At 34.9% G+C, this 25,000-nt stretch overlaps 1 long non-coding RNA gene across 1 annotated transcript in view; it reads right to left on the bottom strand.

The window, feature by feature from the left end:
• The window catches only part of LOC135214149 (uncharacterized), a 636,319-nt gene that overhangs the window by 477,001 nt on the left and 134,318 nt on the right, over positions 1-25,000 (bottom strand). Inside the window, exon 6 of the long non-coding RNA XR_010314297.1 lies at positions 21,125-21,166. This is a non-coding gene — a long non-coding RNA (uncharacterized LOC135214149). The remainder of the gene's footprint in view (positions 1-21,124; positions 21,167-25,000) is intronic.

Here is a 25,000-nt window from a genome sequence, read left to right as displayed (position 1 = left end):
TGTGCGGTTTACGAATAAGAATACTGACTCGCTAAACTAACGGCGAAATGATTAAAAAACGAACACAGACCAAAGAAATCAACCAGAAAATCATTTGACTAATATATACAAAGGAAATAAATTTCTCAAGAGGAGCCTCTTAGAATATCTGAAGCTTCTTATTAAACCGAAGCTTAAATGCGCTTCATGTAAATGCGTCAAGGTTGAAGGGCGCTCATAAGAAGCTGGGGCAAATGAAAGGTCAGCGCGCTTGAGCAAACTGTCCTCGAGAACGAACGTGCATCTGTCCCCAAGCTAGTTCTGGCGATGTATTTAAAAGGAATTGATTGCAACGCCGACAATTCCCGAATGAAATTTGTACAGTTTGGTGTAGTTTGTCAAAAATTCAAATGTTTCAGCATCTGAGTTTAAAGTATAGACTAGTTCACTATATGCATGTACAGCCAGCAACAAAACCGGCGTCGCCGCGCCAAACCTGGGTCTGAAAGGGTCTTGCCCTGAAAGGTGGCCTTCGTTCAAACAACCAGTACATAGGTAGAATGGTTCGAATGGGAGGAGGAGGGAAATTACGGTAATCAGACAGAGAAATACAATAACGAATCAAATATATGAACAAAGACACACACACACACACACACACACACACACAGAATATATTCCTTTTAGTTATTAATCTGATGGATATATTTGAGACCTTCTGCTTTAAAAATATGTTATCGCATATTTTTGGGTAAATAATTATCATGAAATCTTATCTTATAGTATTGTTTTAAATCGTTACCATATTTTCTATGTGAAAAAGCCTTAAATATCGTTGGAACTGACTATTCATATTAATGTTATTCAGACGAAAATATCCTTTTTTTTTCATGCTCCTATAAGCAGCTGCATTAGGAAAAAGAATGCCAAAAGCATGCAAACTGTGTAAGGTTTGGTATAGCATAGTCAATCCACAAAACCTAATCAGAAAATGTGCTGCATGCAACATTCCGACCCATCCACAGTGTGCTGAGGTAATACAAGATTTGAGAAAAGATACCAAGAAATTTTTTGTTCAACATGTCCTATCATGGATAGACAATGTTATTAAATCAAGATTGAATGTACAAATAGTTGAGGATGAAGAAGAAGAAGGAAGGAAGGAAGGAAGAAGAAAAAAAGAAGAAGAGGAAAACGGAAGGGAAAGAAAAGTAAACAAAAATGAAATGACAGAAAAAAATAAGGAAAACAAAGAACAAGATAAAAGTATGGATGCAGAGATACTCATTGATACTACATATGAGGCAATAAAGCAGCATACCTACGAAAGAAATAAATTACGATATGACAACAGAAAAGCAAATCCCGAAGAGGCTCTACCCAGATCTATACAATGACGGGAAAGAGGAAAAAATAGACAAGAAAGACAAAATCTGCAACCTTTTGAAAAGAGGGAATTGCAGATTTGGAGAAAGATGTTACTACAAACATCCTAAGATATGTCAAAACTATGAAATATATGGTAAATGTGCATACTTAGATGGATATGGGGATGATTGCAGAGATCTGCATCCAAAAATATGGTAAAACCTAAAAGAAGGAAAAAGGATGTAAGTTCGACAAAAATGCAAATATATGCACCCTGTAGCCATGAATCATAATCAAATAAATAACCAACCAAGTAATAAAATCCAAAATAAGAAAGAAACAAATAAAGAGAGAAATCAAGAATATCAGGTAAAAGAGAAAAGCAAACCACCAATGAGATAGCAGAGGTGTCAGCAAAAAATTTCAAAGCATCAGCTCCGAAATTCTACTCAAGAGATAATAACTGTATTTATTATGCAAGAGGATATTGCAAAGAAACGGACAAATTGCAGATTCAGACACAAAATTAATAATTATGATGAAGGAAGATCAAATATTATGGAAAAGTTGGATTTTTTAATGTCAGAATTTCTGGAAATGAAAAAAAGAACAACATACCAGAACAGGAAAGAGACATGGGAAAATCCATATTACTATCAGTATTAAATGAAGGAGAAAACACGCAAACCATCATAGTGATGAATGCGCAGGGTTTAGTTACGAGTAACTCAAAAAGAAAAATAGAGTACTTAAGAACCCCGAACTTAGAAGAACTAACCCCAAAATGAAACAGAAAATAGATATAATGAATATATGAAACTGGTATTCCCCAAGAGACTGGGAATGATGATCAAATAAAAGGGTTCCAAACTTATAGATCAGATAGAAAAAATAGGAATCAAGGGGGAACCGCAATATATGGGAAAGACAAAAAACAAGGAAAAATATATGAGAAATATAGTAACTCAGAATGTGAACTAATAGCGGTATTTGAATTTTGAATCTGAAAAATTGATGAACATAGTAATATATAGGGACCTCCTAATACTAAAGAGTTTGACTTAATAATTGAAAAAATTGGATGATATATGTAGAAATCACAAGGACTGGACTATTCTCCTATCTGGTGACTTCACTTTCCTTTCGTAGAATGGAAAGAACGAATAGGAGATTGTGGTTGTACTTATACATATAAAAAAGAGAGTAATAGTAGTGCAGAAGATAAGAGGCAATTTGAAAAGCTATTAGATATGCTACTAGAATACAACATTCAACAAATAAATCACCTGCCAACAAGAAAGGAAAATACTTTAGACCTAGTATTTGTGAACGAGATGAATTATGTTAAAGAAATAATAGTTTATAATGCGAGTATTTCAGACCATAATGTCATAGAATTAACAGTTCATTCAAAAGCAAGTGAAAATAGAGATAAGCAAGAAATGAAAAAGTGGGAAGGATATGGAAAATACAACTTCTACAGTAAAAATATAAAATGGTCAGAATTAATGAAGAATTAAACAAAGATTGGGATAACATTTTCGTAAGTGATGACATAAGGGTAAATACGGAGATATTATATAAAATATTGGAGATAATAGTGGAAAAATATATACCGAAGAAGAAAAGTAAACATCATTCATGCATACCAAGAGACAGAAGGATCTTGTTCCAGAAAATCAGAAAGTGGAAAAAAGGTCTTGCAAAAGAAAAAATGCATGGAAAGTTATAGAACTAAAAAGTAAGATAGAAAATGCAGAACAAAAGATTATACAATCAAAAGAAAATGAAAAAACGGGACTTGGAAGAAAAAACCCTATTAAATATCAAGCAAAACCCAAAACTATTATACTCATATGCGAAGAAGATGAATAAAAGAAGAATAGAAATAGGCCCTCTGAGAATTGAAGGGAGATTAACGAATGAAAAAAGGAAATTTGCAACATACTGGCAGAACGATATAAGAGAGCATTCACCCCTAGAATAGATAATGAAGATAATGATATAGAAGTAAGGGATGAAAATAGTGAATATTTAGCTGACATAGATATTAATGAAGCTGATATTGTGCAGGCTATTAATGAAATTAAAATGGAGCTGCTGCAGGGCCTGATGGAATTCCTGCTATTTTGTTAAAGAAAGTAGTTCATTCTATCGCAAAGCCACTTGCAATATTATTAAGACAAAGTGTAGATACAGGCAAGATATATGATGAGCACAAATTAGCATATATTACCCCTACTTTCAAAAGTGGATCAAGACTAGAGGCAAGTAATTATAGGCCTGTGAGTCTAACATCACATATTATGAAAGTGTATGAAAGGGTAATGAAGAAAAATATTATGAAACATTTAATAAAAAATAATTTGTTTAATAAAGGACAACATGGTTTCGTACCGGAAAAAGTACACAAACCCAACTGTTAGTCCACCGTGAAAACATATTCAAAAATATGAAAAGCGGAAATGAAACAGATGTGGTTTATTTAGACTTTGCAAAAGCTTTTGATAAAGTAGACCATAATATATGGCGAAGAAAATTAGAAAACACAATATCGTGGATAAAGTAGGAAGATGGTTAAAAGAATTTTTACACAACAGAAAACAGATAGTTATTGCAAACGACGAGAAATCGGATGAAGCCAAGGTAATATCCGGTGTGCCGCAAGGTACGGTGTTAGCTGCAATACTGTTTGTTATTATGATTGAAGACATAGACAATAATGTTAAGGATTCGGTAGTGAGTAGTTTCGCAGATGACACAAGAATAAGTAGAGAAATTACTTGTGATGAAGATAGGAACGCTCTACAAAGAGACCTTAACAAAGTATATGATTGGGCAGAGGTAATAGGATGGTATTTAACTCTGATAAATTTGAATCAATAAATTATGGAGACAGAGAAAGAAAGCTATATGCATATAAGGGACCTAATATGAGACCATCACAAATAAGGAAGCAGTTAAAGACCTTGGTGTGATGATGAATAGGAACATGTTATGCAATGATCAAATAGCAACTCTGTTGGCAAAATGTAAAGCAAAAATGGGAATGTTGTTACGGCACTTCAAAACAAACAAGAAAAGCTGAACACATGATTATGCTTTATAAAACATATGTTCGTAGTCCACTTGAATATTGCAATATGATATGGTACCCACACTATCAAAAGGATATTGCACAAATAGAGAGTGTACAAAGGTCCTTTACAGCTAGAATAGAAGAAGTTAAGGACCTAGACTACTGGGAAAGACTACATTCTTAAAATTATATAGTCTAGAAGGAGAAGAGGAACGCTACATGATAATTCAGGCATGGAAACAGATAGAAGGAATAGCAGAAAATATCATGGAACTAAAAATATCAGAAAGAGCAAGCAGAGGTAGATTAATAGTGCCCAAAACTATACCAGGAAAAATAAGGAAAGCACACAGGACATTAATCCACTACGCACCAGCATCGATAATGCAGCGTCTATTCAATGCGTTGCCAGCTCATCTGAGGAATATATCAGGAGTGAGCGTAGATGTGTTTAAGAATAAGCTCGACAAATATCTAAACTGCATCCCAGACCATCCAAGATTGGAAGATGCAAATATACCGGAAGATGTACTAGCAACTCTCTGGTAGAACATTAGAGGTGCCTCACACTGAGGGACCTGGGGCAACCCGAACAAGATGTAAGGTCTGTAAGGTAAGGTAAGGTCTCTCTCTCTCTCTCTCTCTCTCTCTCTCTCTCTCTCCATCTTAAATCACCTGGATCCACTATTTAAATAATGGTAAATGTTTCATGTTATTTGGATGTGGCCAAGGATCACGAAACCGTAAATCCCTACTCTACCAACTTGTGCTTGGCTGCATCTATTTTTGTTCTAGATTGACTGTATTACCAATAATATGCGAATCTAGTCACAAAGATGTTACACACCAGGTATTATACCCGTGGGTTGCGTGAGTCATCAAAGCATCAATTTTGTAAAGGTATTATTTCATTAATTAATCTATGCTAAGAACACATTATTAGAAGAGCTAATCTAGTACTACAGGTTTTTATTTATGGCATAACTTAGTTAAATTACCAGTATTTGAGTGTCATGGGCCACTTGGCTCCGGCCCTCGCAACCATCTAGGCTACTTATAGAAAGTATTTTAATTTGCTATATTTCTCATATTATATTTATCTATTATATTGTTTCTGAAACTCATGGTGAAAATAAATTATGTGAAATGAAATGAAGTGAATGTGTGAATCGGTGCATTAATATAATGATGGTAGGGTGTAAAGGATGTAGGTATTGCAAAACCGTATTCTATTCACATATTATTTAGTGTCTCAAGTTATTGGGTGACAGTCTTTAGACCTGGGCAGATCGGTCACGTCTTAGCTATGTTTAATATATGTAACTGATAGGCAATTCTTCGTTGATAATAATTTCGTCGGCAGGTAACAACCGAATGAATCGTTAGATATGTACACCAATAAATATTATTGGATAGATAAGTAGATAGGTAGATAAAAAAATCATACTAAAGTTTAAATTGAAGAAACTTTCAGAGAGAGAGAGAAGGAAAGGTGAGGGAAGGAAGAAGGAGGGGGTTGGCGGTGGAGGTGGGGAGAGAGGGTAGGCGGAGCTTTTTACTGGTGTGTTCGTATCCATTTCTGGATAATGAAGTTTTTGCCTTTTGGTACAGGGACAAGTGTCTTTATTCTTTACAATTAGTGATTCATGATACCCTTATAAATTACGGCATTGGGTGTAATGAACTATAGCAAAATCTCGTACTGATATGGGTGTCTGTTACAGAGTTATTGTCAAAAAAACGTGCTTCCACTGTCTCTGAAACCCATAGTAGTTGGTCTGCAAGTAAACTTTACCAACAGGCTGGTCTACCAGGGTTGACCATCAAATAACTAAAGGTAGCCTACCATAGCCTAACCTTAGCGTAGCAATATTAGTAGCCTAACTTGGCAACCTTCAGGAATAGCTTATTGTTTTAATTAATCCCTCTCCACAGCTCAAGTTTTGGCTAGTTATGAGAGTTAAGTTATTCTTACAAGCTAGCCTACCTTAGACTGTACAATGTAAATAAGTACCTTGAATTATAGGTCTGTATAACTGTGGATTGTTACATTCCCTTTCCTTTATATATTTACCTCCTAGTAATAATTGTATTTGAAGATGTTCAAATAGCTTTTATGTCATGGTTCAGATACTTTGATTTAGTTCTGTAAAGTACATAGAGTGTACTCTCCCCTGAATCACAACTGTATGAATATGAATTTATGCTGATTGTAATTAAATTTATACTGTAATTAAACAAATGGCTTCTTTTATAAGATCTGTGAGTAGTCCCAAATATACCTTAAAAATGTCTGGAGGTCAGTGCAGGAAGCCTGTCGTTAATAAATGTGACATGTGAGATTCAGAAATGATTTTTGTGAATTTTGTGTATAAGATTTCCTGACAAGAACAAAGAGCAAGACCACTACCTGACTTGGGTTAGAAACTGCAGAAGGGATAAAAGCCAAACTGTGGATCACACATATTGCAGCAACAATTAGGAGCCCTTCATAAATTAGAAAACTCCTTAAGGGGGTTGGAGGAGGTATAGTGAAGTCTTATGAGTTACGAAACATATTCACATTTTCTGTTTCTATTAAAAAGATGTGACTGTAGAAGGACAAAAGAGAGAGACTAAAGATTCTGAAATAGACTTTCATTATATTTTAGTAATACTGACAAATCTTATTTAATTTTTTTTATAATTATATGTTTAACAAATATCACAAACTCAACCCTTGTTTTTGTACGTGAGTATTTTGTGCTATAAGTATTACATGACAAACTCATCTCTTTTCTGGAATTAGAAAAATATTACAAATCAGATCAATCTTCTTTTAATTTTATGCATAGTCTACTTATATATATATATATATATATATATATATATATATATATATATATATATATATATATATATCGATATATATATATATATATATATATATATATATATATATATTTATTATTTATTTATTTATTTATTTATATATATATATATATATATATATATATATATATATATATATATATATATATACATACATAAATATATATAAGTATATATAAGTCATTTCACATTACCGTGATTCATATACATACATCGAGCTACAATGTCCTTTAATATCTAATTCGCCTTCTACCTCGGAATTGATATATTTTCATATATGCTTAACAGAAGGGGAATTTTTTTACACGATAATAGATTTGCCTGGTCCCGGGCGCGAACCCAAGAAGACATAAAATCCAGGAACGTCAGTGAAGCTTTTACCTACCCCACCACCGAGCCCGGGACCAGGCAAATCTATTATCGTGTAAAAAATTCCCTTTCGGTTAAGCATATATGAAAATATATTAATTCCGAGGTAGAGCGAATTAGATATTAAGGGACATTCTAGCTCGATGTATATATATATATATATATATATATATATATATATATACTATATATATACATATATATATATATATATATATATATATATATATCATATATATATATATATATATATATATATATATATATATATATATATATATGATATATATATATATATATATATATATATATATATATATATATATATATGATTTATAATCACTTTAGCACGTGATTCATTTATCACACATATCCACAGGTGAAAAATAAGAGACAGGGTGTAGGTCCTGACCGGTTTAGGCTTTATTTTAAAGCCATTGACAAAGGACTGATACATAGTATTAGAATTCACGAGTATATATACTACAAAGACAGTACTGACCAACATACACACAACCGTTTGAGACTGCAGATCCACCCACAGGCAGGTGTCAAGGTAGGAGTGGCTTTCAAAAATCATTTGACTAAAATTTACAATAAATTCTCAAGGGATACTACCGCTTAGGTACAAGTCACACCTGACAGTGTCAGGGAGGCGGGGTTGAACATCTCATTACCACTACTGCCCCCTTTACTGTGTTTACAAATATAATAATCCTATTTTTCATATCTCTACAGCCAACCTTAAAAAATTTAAAACAGTTTTACAAATTTCTTTTGCTATTAAAGGATCAAGTTTATACATTCCTTGACTGATGTTCATATTATTGTTGTAACTTTCTTTTATAAAACTAGATTCAATGATATTCCTTTCCAATGCATTATTAGAGCACACCAGCTTTTTTGCCCCTTCCCAGTTAATAGCATGATTGTTCTCACTAACATGAACAATATACCACTATTTCCCTGTGCATATCTCACACATTGTTTATGTTGTTCTATTCTTTTTTCCAGTGCTTTCCCCGTTTGACCAATGTAAAAGTTGTCACAAGACTTACACGGGATTTTATATACACATCCTTTAGCATTGTCGGGGGAGTTCTTAATAAGTACCTGTTTCATTGTTTTATTGTTTTTAAAAACTACATTAACACCAAAATTCTTCAAGAGATGTGGGATATCTTTCATATTACTATTATAAGGTAGTACAAGCAAATTTTTGTTGTTGTAAGGTTCTTTTGTATTTTTATATATGGTCTTTTTTGCTGGCTTTGAATGCATTGTTTAGTACATTATCTGGATATTTCAGTTTCTTGCCTATATTCCGAATCTTATCTATTTCCTTATCTATATATTCTGGGCTACATACCCGTAGTGCTCTTAAAAACATGGAAGCAAACACTGATCTTTTAACCTTATGTTTTGTCCCAGAATAGAAATGTACATAGGAAGAAATAGTAGGTTTTCTGTAACCACTATACTTAAACCCACTACTATTTCTCCGTATAGGACATCCAAAAAGGGTAGGCATTCATCTTTTTCTATTTCCATAGTAAATTTAATTGATGGTACTAATTGATTTAACCTGGCAAAAAAGTTATTTACATCTTCATTCCCTGGTCATACACAAATTATGTCGTCAACATATCTAAACCAAGGTACATTGCGTGGAATTATATTATTTAAAATTTTCTTTTCAAAAAATTCCATATATAAATTACTTAGCACTGGGACAGAGGGTTTCCCATTGCCATACCAAAATTTTGTGAGTAGAATTTTCCATTGAATTCAAATTTACAGTCTTTAACACATAATTTTATTAGTTCAATTAAGGTGCTTTTAGAAAACGGAATATCCAGTTGTTTGTTTTCTAATAATTCCGATAGAAACTCCAATAAATCATCAATAGGCACTTTTGTGAATAGAGATACTACATCAAAGCTGACAAGTCTCGATTCACTATTAACTTTTACACTATTTAGTTTATCTATCAGGTCCACATTACTCTTAATATTGGCATTAGAGATGTTACCTACCAATGGGTTAAGGATATCCACTAAATACTTCGCTAATTTTTAAGATGCGGAACCCACTGAGCTGATAATTGGTCTGGCAGGGAAGTTTGCTTTATGGGTTTTTATCGTACCATACATATACGGTAGCGATGGGGAGGTCACACATACCTTCTTTATAAGGCTTTCGTTGCCTTTTAACAGATTTTTCACTTTTTTATTGAAACCACTATTCACACTTTCTATCGGGTTCTTATTTAATTCTTTATAAGTGCTATTATCACCCAAAAGACTTTCCATTTTTTCTATGTATTCATTTTTGTTTAAAATTACTAGGGCACCTGATTTATCTGCTTTTGTCATGTGTATATCTTTATCTTTTTTCAGTTCATTGATGGCATTCATAAATCTTTTGGGTACGTTTGTGGTGTCTGACTTTTTCATGCTTCCATAAATGACTCCCTTAATTATGTTGACCTCCTCACTAGTTAAATCACTATATTTTTCTAAGTTGCACAATCCTTTAGTAATTTCTACACTGTTTATACTTCCAGTTGATAGAGCAAATTTAAACCATAGCCTAAAGCACTGGTTACATTACTATCCAGATGTTTTGTTTGATAGGTTGACGACACATTCATGATTGGCGTTGGTAGTCCAGGGGCTTCTTTCGATCAGGAGTTTCATTTTGTTGTCATGTTTACGTTTAAGCTTCTGATACACTTTCTTCCTCATATTCAAATAACAATATTCCTGCAGAGAATCTTTCCAATCCGATGGTATTGAAGCTTCAAAAATGACGTCTTTTTCTCGATAAATCTTCAAAATTCTTTTTAGTTTCCTATGTCCTAATACTGATATGTTTATCCAAAATAGCTCGTTGTATTTCACCGAACGGTTGGTCTTCTAATTTTGACAAGGACTTGGTTATCATTGATCTTGGTATCTCTTGTTCATCACGACATTCACGTAGGAACCGCAGGTGTTCCTTGTTTGTATGAGCTTGAATGAGGGCGTTTGCGAAGTCAATGACTGCATATTCCAAGATGGGGAAAAGAACACAGAAAGACCGGAAGGAGCTCGTGGTATCCATTGATGATTATAATCAGGACCTACACCCTGTCTCTTATTTTTCACCTGTGGGTATGTGTGATAAATGAATCACGTGCTAAAGTGATTATAATCATCAATGAATACCACGAGCTCCTTCCGATCTTTCTGCGTTTTGACTAATCTGTACAGGTAAGGTGGCGAAGGAGATTTGACTGACAATTTGCCTAGTAGTTCCGTTTTATCTTTAAGGATATTTTTCACTGTACTATTAAAGTTTTTTATGACTTGATCAAGGGTTTTTTTTTTATTTTTTTTTAGTTTTTTATAAGTCACATCATCATCCAGTAGGGCTTGCATATGTGATATATAGTCAGCTTTATCTAAAATTACTATGCTATTTGACTTATTAGCTTTAGTAATGTGGATAGTATTGTCCTTTTTGCTCCACTGATAGATTTCGTTAGTTTTGATGTATGTTCTCGTTTTTACTAAAGTCCCTATAGAACTCTATTTTAGAATATCTTAGTAATGAACTAACTCAGCATGAATTACCTCTACCTATAAGTCACACTATTTCACTCACTAGGTTGTGCATTTCTGATTGTAAGTTTATATTCAAATGGTGAATTTTATTAACAAATATTTAGCATGGCAATGGGAAACCCTTTATCACCATTCCTCTCAAACTTGTACATGGAATTATCTGAAAAACGCTACTTACCTAATATCATTTATATTCCTGTAAAGTGGTATAGATATGTTGATGATATTTTAGCTGTTCTGCCTGTTGGTATTGATGTAAATTATTTACTCTCTAAATTAAAATAACCAGGTACCATCGATTAAGTTTACTCTAGAATTGGAAAAAGACAATTGCCTCCCTTTCTTAGATGTTTTGATACACAGAGAACCATTTCAATGTAAATTCAGCATTTATAGGAAACCAACCAACAACTTAACCTATGTTCATTTCTATTCAGGCCACCATCTTAACATCAAAATATAAATTTTTCTTCTATGTTTTTACGAGCATTGCGCATTGTCAGTCCCCAATATTTGGATCAAGAAATTGAATACATAAGAAAAATAGGGAAAGATTTATGTTATCCTTCACATATATTAGATATTTGTTATAATAAAGCTCACAAAAAGTTTTATAGTGTAAGTAACACGGAGAAAAAAAATTCTAAGAACATTCTTAGTTTACCTTATTTTAACGGATTTGAAACCATTAAATCATTGTTAAAAGCCTTTAAGGTCAACCTTGTTTTTTCCTATAATAACGCACTAAAAGGAATGTTAATAAAAAATGGCCCCAGGGAAAGCAACAACATAATATATAAAATTCGGACAGTCGAGCAAGGGCTTACAAGTAAGATTAAGCCAGCATAAATATTCCGTAAAAACTGGCAAACATCTAATGCAATATTCACTCATTTAAGTGAATACAACCACCGAATAAATTGGATTGTTAGTTCAGTAATTGCAAGGTCAAAAGATGTCTTATCACGAAATCTTTTAGAATCTGCTATAATACAACTTACTTCACATTGTAATTTTAATATTAGTCGTGGCCTGTTTCATTTAGACCCTTGTATTTGTAACATGTTTAAGAATGACCTCAGAGATACAATTACAGACTTAAATACAAATTAGTTGCCTTAAAGATATCTTCGTTGTATATGTATGCTTAATGTGTATTGTGAATATGTAATGTGAATAAGTTTTTGTTTACCAAAGTTCTCAATAGGTGTCACCCTATATTATCCTTTAAATTGTCTTGTCCTTGTGTCTGAGCATATTGACTTAATCTTTTTGTTTATTAAATTGTACTCATGTTTATGCTTGTTTGGAAAGGTTACTGTTTCTCCAGGTGTGCTGGATTCTAGGTACTAATCTCCTTATAATCCCTATCTGTCAGTTATATGAGCTTCCTGTACTGTCAATTCCTCATGTAAGTCAGTTTATCTGCTGAGTAAAGGACGTTGAAACGTCGTAAGATCTTGCAGAACTCCGTTGTTTATTTTTCCTTCGTGGCTTGTACCTTTATTTATGGATTTATCACTTTCCAAACTTTCGAGATTCAGTTATACATACATACATACATATATATATATATATATATATATATATATATATATATATATATGTATATATATATATATATATATATATTTATATCTATCTATCTATCTATATATATATATATATATATATATATATATATATATATATATATATATATATCTATATATATATTATATATATATATATATATATATATATATATACTATATATCTATCTATCTATCTATCTATATATATATATATATATATATATATATATATATATATATATATATATATATAGATGGAGAGAATAATAAAAAAATCCTTAATTGAAGGCATTATACACGAACAAATTTATGGTAAAAACATTTGATTTCCTGGTCCAAACGGAATGATTCCACATACATGCCAATACACTGCTTTTCTGCGCTAAAATACAATCTCTTCTCTCCTCTCTCTCTCTCGTCTCTCTCTCTCTCTATATATATATATATATATATATATATATATATATATATATATATATTGCTTAATTCTGTAAGATTACGCTTGTCACTGCATAGCGAGAGAGAGAGAGAGAGAGAGAGAGAGAGAGAGAGAGAGAGAGAGATTATTTCAGCAATTTATAACACCATGAGACCTAAGACATTACACCAAGAGACCTAAAACATTATCCAAATCTTTCTAAATACTTCCAGATATATTTTGACAAATCGAAATATCTCTCGTGATATATAGAAACTCAATGAAGAATCGAGAGAGAGGAGTGTGTGTAAGAACTGGGTATGGCCTCTGCAGATATGGATTCCAGCTTCAAGAAAATATGGCCTTGTCTGGCCTCGGCAGCAGCTGTTGTTCGGACGTTGTTGTCCACATGTCCTGCGATTTACTGAGAGAAGTCTAACGCAGGAATAGTCATCTTGTTTGCTGTAGCGGCCTATTCACTGGTGAGGATGTAATCTCTGATGATGAAGCTGAAGACCCAAGGAAAAGGAACTGGACGAGAGAATTGAGGCCTTGCGAGACACCATCCAGCAGGTGAACTTGACATAATGAATCGTCAGTTGCAGCAGAGATCGACTACTATGAAGGCGTTGGACAGATCACTCTGAGGTGTTGCAACAGCAGGCCTGACGAGAGGGCCCACTCCCTCTAGGCTGAAACTTTGTTCCTGAAGAAAGAGAACGATAAAGAGGGAGAAACAACAGCTGGAAAACAAGATCCTCAAGATCACAGAAGAAAATCACCAGATGAAGTACAACACAAGGAAATTGGGCAGAAAAAACGATGAATTATGTGAGGGATTTGTCTGTGCAGTTAGCAAAGGCAAACTGCCAGCTTCAAAGGTCTGAGAAACTCTTACGACAGAAGGAGAAAACCAGCAGCTCAGGACTGAATAAGCATCGCGGATGGCGAGGCTCATCCAGGAACAAAATGACGCGACCGAGGCAGCGCGAATCCGAGAGGAAAGACCTCGAGCTCAGGTTCTAGCGCCTGCTGAAGAAGTGGAAGACCTCACGAAGGAAAAGCGTCGACTTCAGTGTGAACTTAAGGTGGCGGAACTCAAGAGGATGAAAGGCTTCCCAAGTCCTCAAGAATCCCAACGGGAAAGCGCCCTTAAAGAAACACACGGAAGAGGACGAACGAACGAACACACTGTCTCCGTCTGTCTCCAAGAAAGGAGGAAGACTTCGAAATCGAGAAGAGACGAGTCGAAGCCTCCGGCAGATTCTCAAACCAACATTCTGCTTCAAGCTCTTTTCTTCATCAAACACTAAAGGAATAAAACAAGTTTTGGAGGAAAACCAATGTCTGGTACATATATGGAACCCTCCAAATGTGAAACAACATAGTACAAGCTATCAGAGGACCGACCACAAACAAGTTATTGTTCAAAAAGAAGTTGAAAAGCATATACAACCATGTCAGGAAATTCTAAATCTATATATATTCAGAAATTCTGAATATATGTAAATTCAGAGTTGGGGCGATTCTTCAAGAACTACAATATTATTTTTTTGGTGAGCAGAGCCAATGAGCAGAGGGAAGGCGCTCATTGCTGGCTAAACAAAACCCCTCTGCAATGATTTGGCCCTGTGATGACACCCCAGCAGTGAGGCATCATGCCGTTAAAAGCGCAAGGGGAGAGAGAGAGAGAGAGAGAGAGAGAGAGAGAGAGAGAGAGAGAGAGAGAGAGAGAGACTAAAGAAAAATTTCAGAAGCAGATGGAAGAGATAGGCTACTTTTGCAGGTGAAGGACGGAATACTTCTGGAGGAGTTATGCCAAACACGGCATAACTGCTCACTTAGAAAAGACAGAGGACAGGAGGCTCCAGGAAGGCGAGAGGTAAAAAAGAACGTTCCTATAGGTACTAAGAAGAAATTCAGATGACATTAGTTGTAGATATTGAAGAGGAGGAGGTGGGCTGACAGAAGGCCTGAGAGAAAGCAGAAAAAGGAAGCATGAAGGTCTGCAGAGAAGAGATACAAGGAGACGAGAAATAAAGGAAGACTGGATACACGAAGGAGTCCCGGAAGCGGAAATGAGAGGAGGTGGAGGAAAGCGAGATAAGCCAAAGAGAAATCAAACGGAAGGATAGCAAGAACATCGAAAGAAAAAGAAAAACTCTGATTTCCTAAGAGACAAAAGAAGATCAAGCAAAATGAGAAAGAATCTATTAGAAGCTGATCATCAATAAACCGATTTTGTGCAAGGTGAAATTGTCAATGTTCATTTGTGGGATCCTCCGGAGGACGAACTACAAATGGAAACCTGTTTCAAGGAATTCTAAGAAGTGTTGTTATGGTGAGCAGTGCCAATGAGCAGAGGGAAGGCGCTCACTGCTGGTTAAACAAAATCCTTCTGCAATGATTTGGCTCTGTGATGACACCCCAGCAGTGAGGCATCATTGCCGTCAAACGTGCGAGAGAGAGAGAGAGAGAGAGAGAGATGAGAGAGAGAGTGAGAGAGAGAGAGAGAGAGAGAGACATTTCCGTCTGAATAATATATAATGATAATAGTCAATTCCAATAATATTTAAGGCTTTTTTATATAGAAAATATAACGATTTACAAACAAAATACGATGTGATAAGATTTCATAATTATTATTTTCCAAAATATATACGATAACATTTCTTAAAGGGAAGGTCTCAAATATATCCATTAGATTAATAACTAAACAGGAATTAAAGCTGTCTCCCGTCTCTCTCTCTGTCTCTCTCTCTCTCTCTCTCTCTCTCTGTACACTATATGCATTTCTTTCGTTACCATTCCTCATACTCTCTCTCTCTCTCTCTCTCTCTCTCTCTCTCTCTCTTCTCTATTCTTATCTCTTCTCTATTCTTATCTCTTTGTCCAAATATATTTCATTCATTATTGCATTTCCTTGCCCGATTACCGTAATTTCCCTACTCCTCCCATTCGAACCAACTAAACTATGTACTGGTTGTTTGAACGTGGGCCATCTTTCAGGGAAGAAGGGCTTGTTCTCTCCAAGCCAGGTTGGCGGGAAGATAAAAGGTCCATATTATACTGTTGTAGTACAGTATAAGACATTCATAAATGTGTGAGTGTGTGTGTATATATTATATATATATATATATATATATATATATATATATATATATATATAACATAATCTGAAAAATTCCTGTTTCTCCAAACTGTACTGTAAGTATAAATCTTGGAAGAGGGACACACACTAACTGCAGAGGAAGACAGATGCGCCCTGGCAAATGGCTATCCTTTTGACAAAAAAGAAAAAAAAAAGACGTCAGATTAATCTCACTGCGCCGAAAACTTAGATGAAGCTATTTGTTCGTTCCTCGTCTCCAAATCTTAAATTCTCTGATGTATATCTGGCCTTTTCATTCTCTTCATTGAAGGCAAACGGCATAAGGTGAGGAACTGTGTATTTTGAGGCTGGTATAAAGCCTGGAATACAGCATCAGTATCTCTTATTACAAAGAAGAAGGAATTTAAATAAAAATGGGTGTAATTAATTACCATGCTAGCGATAACCCTACCATCTGTACAAAAGTATTGATAGACAATTATTGTCACAAGAAGCTTGTTGAGTAAATGTCTTTTCTGACGCATACCCGTATCCATTTCTACGGACAACGCCAAACACCAATTATTAAACTAAACCAGTCTAAAGAAATCATTCTCAAATTACTCATTACCCGTTATAATTACCTGTATTTATTTTTCATTTTGATAGTTGTTTGTGAATTTATTGGTCAGTATATCAGTAAATTTAAATCATATCAAAATCACTCATTTCTTTTAAAAAGGTAAATTTTGAAACCTCTATCATAATCATAGAAACTAAAGCACGCGCACATACACACACATCCACACACATACACAAGGCCGCGCGCGCCTAGTTTTCATAAACTATAACTCTTTGGTTCCATGGCAAGAGTGTTTCCTGAAGCAAAACTTCTTTGATAAGACGCCAGACTTCTAAATGCTGATGAATGTTTTATTTTATGAGAAGGCGCCAGATGAAGACGAAAGATGTAAGGCTTGTGATAAATGAGAGACAATGACTCAGTGTTATTACATTTTGGGATGCAGCTGTTGTTGCAAAGAGGAGATTTCGCTTCCTTTCAATCGAATATAATATGTCAATTACCCGCCTATTTCAATCTAATCCACGACCGGAAAAAGGATAATATTCTATGAATGTAAAGCATTGAAAAAGTTTCCTTTCTATGTACGACACCACACGAAGAAACTCTAATAAAGCCTTCATTTCACATTAAAAAAATAATGTTACAGTTTCTTCGGATTAAAGAAAATACAAAAATGCAGCCCAGAAAGTTAATAGAGTAGAAAGGAAAGGAGAAAAATATGAGAATCAACAAAAAAAAAAAAAAAGCTTATGTGGTCATCATCATCATCATAACAAGATGAGGAGCCTATTGTTAAAATAGAAAATATGAGATTTCTGATCTTATAAAATAAAATCTCTCTCTCTCTCTCTCTCTCTCTCTCTCTCTCTCTCTCTCTCTCGCTCTCTCTCATCTCTCTCTCTCTCTCTCTCTCTCTCTCTCTCTCTCTCTCTCCAAGAGCGGTCGCCAAAGTGAACTCGGGAATCAGGAAGAAAATCCCTTTAGGTGGAAGTTGAAACTTCGGAAGGATGGAAACTGAAACTTGCTTCCTGAAAAATACTGAATGAGACTGAGAAGCTCATTGGGGATTGGGGGTTTGTCAGTCAGGTTACAAGTGGAATGATTTCAGCAATGTAGTCCAGGAGTGCTTAATGCTTCTATAATCATTTCCTTTATGCAATGGACTGCTCGTTGATATGTTTGGCATATGTTTTTGAACGTATAATGGCTCTATACATACACATGTGTGTGTATGTATATATATATATATATATATATATATATATATATATATATATATATATATATGTGTGTGTGTGTGTGTGTGTGTGTGTGTGTGTGTGTGTGTATATATACATACACTCACACGAGCTCATATGTAGAACATCACCGCCATATAGTATATATATATATATATATATATATATATATAGTTATATCATATATATATATATATATATATATATATATATATATATATATATTTACATATATATGTGTGTGTGTTTGTGTGTATTTATTCCGGTTTAAACCACTTCCCTTCATGATAATGTTTGACGTAATCTTTAGTCAGTTTCCTTACAGCCCTAAAATACGCAAATATTTGATTTCTGGATCCCTTAGAGCACATAAGGAATTCGATTAGACCCTCGAGACTCAGTATCTGATATCAAAGGCAAACACTGAGGATCCAAGGGAGCATTAATCTCAAGTATGCTCAAGGCCACTGTAATTATGGGGCTTGAATAATTCCCGTAATTTATTCTTAAGTTGCCAGTTTTATTCTTCCATTTTGATGAATTGGTAGGACTTTTATTTAGATGTATTTACACGATTTTTAAAGAAGTTTTCTACAAAGGGCGGTGAGAATCAACATATACGAGAAATAGAGAGAGAGAGAGAGAGAGAGAGAGAGAGAGAGAGAGAGAGAGAGAGAGAGATCCAAACGTTGGCAGTGGTCTACGGCTCACATCCACTAAGGTCTCAAGAGATGCTCTGTCATTGCTCATTTGCATTTTAGCATCTGAATTTAAAAAAAATTTAGAAACAGAATCAATTGACAACACTGTAACACTAAAAGCGCAAACTGAGTTGAAAAACTGAATCAAAGAAAGAAGAAATTAAAAGTGACCATGCAACATTGTGCAAAGAATTCTTAAGTGATCAATTCAGATCGAATGCATCGTGAATGATACGCATTGTGTGATTCATTTCATTAAAAGTTCCTCAGTCAGGTTACGCCTCTCTCTCTCTCTCTCTCTCTCTCTCTCTCTCTCTCTCTCTCTCTCTCTCTCTCTCTCTCTCGTCAGAAGTGAGGAATATTCCAAGGGAGGAATAAATCGTAACTGGTCTCCAAGGAAGTTCCAAAAAGAATTCTGTAATCAGGAGTCCCTTGAATCTTCCTCCCTCAGAGAATATATTCACATAAGGAGTTAAAACCGACACTTCTACAGCAGATGAGCGGCTATTCTAAAGGTCAAACAGTCTTTGACAAAAAAGCTGTTGGATACTTTTGTTTATTTTTTCTTTAATATAAACAGGAAATGAAAAAAAAGAAAAAACAAAATCATTACTCACCATAAAAAGATTGAAAACAAAAAGACACCTGTAGTTACTAGTTTCACAGAACCGATATAATAAGAGCAAGTATGATTCTGTTACCTTCGTCATTTCTGTCACTGTAACAATGAGCTCTCTCATCTCCTCCAAGTCGTCTACGTAGACTTGAGCAATTCTCCCGATTGCACGAGCTGGCGAGAACAAACGTTATTGCTAAAGGCATTTGTTTCCATTGGACAAGACGCTCAAATTACTGCTGATAGGAGCAGTGTTCCCCGCCACCCCACCCCCCCCCCCCCCACCCCTCCCTCCGCCTCTCCTATCACTCTCCCTTTCCTCCCTACCCCCACTCATCTCAATTCGGTACAAAGGCCCAGCAAAGTACAATTTCTCTGACAGGCGTTCGGAAAATCGTTGTTTGATATTACCTCTTATATTTCATTAAGAGAAGTTAATTTAAGCAGCAATTAAAGCCAGGTTAATAATAATAATAATAATAATAATAATAATAATAATAATAATAATAATAATAATAATAATAATAATACAACTACTTTGGCAAAGATTCTTTTCTGCTTGGTGGATAACACGATTTCCCGAAGCTCAGAGAGAAAAGATTGCATTGGGAATCAATGGCACTAATGCACTGTCCATATCCAAATGAATAACAATAATAATCTCTGTCATCATAACTGTTATTTATATTAAGACTAATATTTGAATTATCACCATTATATTATTATCACTACCAGCCTGTCATCGCCCACATCTTGAAAATATGTCTAAATTTATTGAGGTAACAACTGCTTTCCATCGATAAGACTGGTTGCAGTGTAGTATATATTTCTCATTTACGTATTTATCAATCTATATTATCGCGAGCAAAGGAAACAGGAAACCAATGAATATGAAGAACTAGTAACAGACGGTTGAGAAGCAATACGAAGAAAGGAGCTTAATAATTTTTACTTTTTTACTATAATTAATCTTGTACTAAATACTGTAATGTACTTCAATTAATGTAACTGAAAGTAACCTTATCTCGAACGTCGTCTATACGAAGAGAATTACTAGCGTTTTTATCTTAATTTTGGTTTAATTCAGCCCAACACAAGAGACATCACAAAAGAAATCCAAACGATGATTGACGTAAACACACTCGTTGTATTAATAGTAGTACACGAAAGGGATTATCTTGGCAACGGCACTCCGCTCGTGCGTGACCTCGAGCGTCCTTCCTGAGCCTTATGGGAGCAGTGCGTGTTTATATCAACAATCGAATTCGCCGAATGGAAAAATAATCAAAGAACGTCACATCAGTTGTTATCTGAATGGAGCCTTTGTGAGGGTGCCACTGAGCTGACTGATCGGTTGCGTTACCTGTCGCACCTACAATGGGTCTTCTTGATCATTATTAAATTTATATACTGAATTCATAGGAAATGTTCTCTTTCATAATTCTGTGGCTTCGGGACGCGAATCTGTATGTGTGTGTGTGTGTGTGTGTGTGTGTGTGTGTGTGTGTGTGTGTGTGTGTGTGTCCTGTTTACAACAGTGATCGTTTGTTGTTTGTGTTTCTTATGTGTTTTTATGGTTAAATATAGCTGCTTATTACCAAAACTTATAAATTAATACTGACTTACCTGTTTCTCCTATCGTTGTCTGGTAACGCCTTATGTTTTTTCCTGAAATAAATGAAAACCGTGAGTATGATATCAAAACATCGGAAACTTAATCGTTTTGTAATATTGAAGGCAATTAGTCAGCTTTTTATTTAATCTGGGATGACGTCAAATATCTTTGAATTGAATCGTGATTGGCGATAGACCTTGAAAGTCTCTCAGTTGATTCACTGAGAGAGGAGCAATATGGCTTCGACGTTCGTATTCATATTTCCTCTTGTGCTACACAACTCATTATATTTACTACAATGTTGTGAAAACAATGGAATCAATCACCTGTTTGTTCAGAGATCACTTTGACTACGGCAAGCGCCTCTAGATGGCGCTTAGTCTTTGAAATATTTATGGAAAATGAAATTGATGGTTTTATTGTCTCACTGGTCTGTAGAATTACCCAGGAGTGATGCTGGATTTCGTTTTGGATATCAATCATGGAAACGGCAATTGAAAATATATACAAAGATTGCAACAATCTCTTGCAAAGTACAACAAAAGCTGATTAAAAGATCCGTGATTCTAGTTGTGGGTGTTATCATCGTACTTTTTAAAAGAGATACAGATGAAGAACAGTCGAGAGAAAGAAGGTGATTAAGCCTCTATTTTCCTAAATGAAATAACTCTAAGCATAAACCATTAACCCATGGTAAGAGATTTCTTCACTCTAACAAGTAACCTCAAATGTCCGTCATTATAGGCCTAACTTCGGCTTCGCGAACATAACTGATAATATAGGTACTTCATTTGTTCCAAACTATTATGGACCCAGTCCCTGGAAATGATGGAATTTTCTTTCTTCTTTCGTGTTTCTTGATTTCTAAAACATCCTTCATTTTAAGAGGAATATCACTAGCATCTTTCACAGTTTTACTCCATTGTTTTCGTTACTCATAGGTATTACATATAATTTTGTCTGACTTTGGCTGCACTTCAGCAGACTTCTAACGAGCAATTCTGTAAGACACAGCAGACCAGTAGTAATATTTTGTATGCGTGGAATACCAAAATGTCTAGATGAAATTTCAGTAACAGTTGAATCTCTACGGATTTTTAGTATGAGCTGAACAGAAGGCTACCGGGTTAAATAACAAATAAAGCTAAACCAACAGAGAGTCTCAGAAGATGACCATAATAGGTCTCGCCCTGAAAACATATTTCATTTTCATTTCATACTAAATGAAAGGAATTACATGAAGCTATGTCGCTGTAATCAATGATTTGGTTGTGTATCTTTCCTGAAGCGACGAGGAGACTGTCTGTATCATTCATTATTATCTCTCATCAAACAAGAAAGCTTACAAGGTGAACTGTTCTGTGTTTCTTTGGCAGAAGTATATCTATCGTCAGGAATAATAACACAGGCCGTGGTACCTCACCGGACTTGATAATCTATAATATACAAAGGAATTAATATCCACTAATATACCTTTGTCCATATTTGATCATTTCAATACCCATTCCCTGATGTCTTTGCTGAACGCAACTTTTCCCTCTATTTCAAGTTTGTGTTTTGCTTGATCGCTCTCCAATCATATCGCTATTTTCTGACCCAATATCATCATCTCTCTCACTCTCTCCTCTCTCTCTCTCTCTCTCTCTCTCCTCTCTCTCTCTCTCTCGCTCTCAAATACCCATCCTCAATCCTTTTAATCAATATGGATCTCTCCCGCTGCCGGTCAGTCCGTCTGTCTGTCTGTCTGTCGATTCTTCCGAGCACTGAATAACATCAGTTCAATTCTTCTGCGACTGAAATGACCATCGTATGCAACACGTCAGTTAAAGCCACTTCTCAATTCCTTGGGTAAATAATGATGGTGGGTTTTTCTTTACGGTAATCAATTTATTCGAGAAAAAAGATTTAATTGTGTAAAGGTCTATTATTGTTATATATTACGAACACAGTGTTCAGGTAATAGTGATAATTTTTATTCCTTACAGTTGATTTAAACATTTATTTTTATTTCAGTGATCGATTGCGTAATGAAGGTGATGGTTATTGTGATAAAGCTCATAATGATGATGACTATGATGTGTTTGATGAAAGTAGTCTCCCTCATTCTTTGAATATTTCGTTCCTAAGTGAAAATAAAATCGTCATATCTGAAACTGGAACGAACCTGACATTTCCTCCTCTGACAGAAGTCAAAGTTTGGCAGCCCGAAGAGATAAGAAAGGAAGGTTTTGTGTCTCTTAATTTCTCAAAGATATGATGAGGAAAGGAAAGAAATAGTGAAAGTTCACGAAATTTCGAATGAAATGAATGAGAAGGGAGTAGTACCTTCAGGCTATAATATTTCCTGGCGTTTGAATCTCTTCTCATCTGCAAAATGATTTCAAGAATTAATATTTCATTTAAAATCAAATCAAAATCTCAGCCTCCCTTTCACAGCACAAGGACCTCTGACGCCAAAGGCCATTTAATATGCTGGTCTTTCATCTGTAATTAAAGAGCATTTCATCTTTGAGAAAAGGTGTTTATCGAACAGTTTTTCGTTTGCGTGCATTTCTATAAGAGAGAGAAGAGAGAGAGAGAGAGAGAGAGAGAGAGAGAGAGAGAGAGAGAGAGAGAGAGAGAGGCTTTAGGATGGATGTATATATTGCAGTTCAGTCAGATTTAATATATAATCTAAGGAAAAACTTATCCTTAGCAGGTCGTTTACTGGAATGAGGAGGAAGACTAACTTCTTTATCAAAATCCCGGTTTGCTTATTCAACTTCAAGATTCTCTCTCTCTCTCTCTCTCTCTCTCTCTCTCTCTCTCTCTCTCTCTCTCTCTCTCTGTTGTATTACAGTAAACAGACATTCATATATGGTAATCTTAGCCTGCTCACTTGAAAAGACGAAAGGGGTAAGTTAATAAACACACACACACACACACACACACACACAATTATTAATATAATCTACTAACAAATGTTAATATTTTTATGGTGTTATTAGTCTGTAATTAAAAAAAAAAGCCAAGACAACAGAGAGGAAGTGGATCAATATAATAATTGGAAATTTAAAGAAAAAATAATAAAAGTTATACCTTTGTAATTTATAACTTTCACTAATGCACAACAAAAGGAAAATTGCAAATCAGACAATCGCCTTTATGGATGACGAAAGAACAAACAAAGACAAAGATAAAATTAATAATTCCATATTTAATGTCTCTCCTTAGAATGCTATTTAAGAATGAGGAACATGTGTTGTTGAAACAATAGATTTTACATTTAACGCAGAATTTCAGATCTACGAAAATATTCCCGTAATTAAAAGCAGTGTTTTATTACTTTTGTGTAAAAGGTGGTGCAAGTGTTAAGAGGAAAAAGTTATGGAAATTGTCCTCAATCAGCAGGAACTAATTTGTACCAAAAACATTTCTCTTCCCACTTCCCTCTCTCCCTCAATTGTGTGTCTTCCCCATTTCCTCTCTCCCTCAATTGTTTGTCTTTCCCCTTTCCTCTCTCCCTCAACTGCGCGTCTTTTTCCCCTTTCCTCCCTCCCTCAATTGTGTCTTCCCCATTCCGTCAATTGTGTCCTCCTCTCTCTTCACTCCCTCAATTGTTTGTCTTCCCCATTTCCTCTCTCCCTCAATTGTCTGTCTTCCCCCTTTCCTCTCTCCCTCAATTGTTTGTCTTCCCCCTTTCCTCTCTCCCTCAATTGTGTGCCGTTCAAAACCAAATGACAATTAATTTTAGGGAAAGTTCCCATGATTAAACCCATAAGATAGCAACAGCCTGGCGTTTCCAAGATTACCCGTGACTACGATGGAGAGAGAGAGAGAGAAGAGAGAGAGAGAGAGAGAGAGAGAGAGAGAGGATAATCAGCCAACAGGGCGCGAAGAGCAATTAG

Source organism: Macrobrachium nipponense, chromosome 45 (assembly GCF_015104395.2).
Source record: "Macrobrachium nipponense isolate FS-2020 chromosome 45, ASM1510439v2, whole genome shotgun sequence".
Classification (NCBI taxonomy): domain Eukaryota; kingdom Metazoa; phylum Arthropoda; class Malacostraca; order Decapoda; family Palaemonidae; genus Macrobrachium; species Macrobrachium nipponense.
Note: the sequence above shows the minus strand (reverse complement) of the source record. Positions and strands in the feature narration are given on the sequence as shown.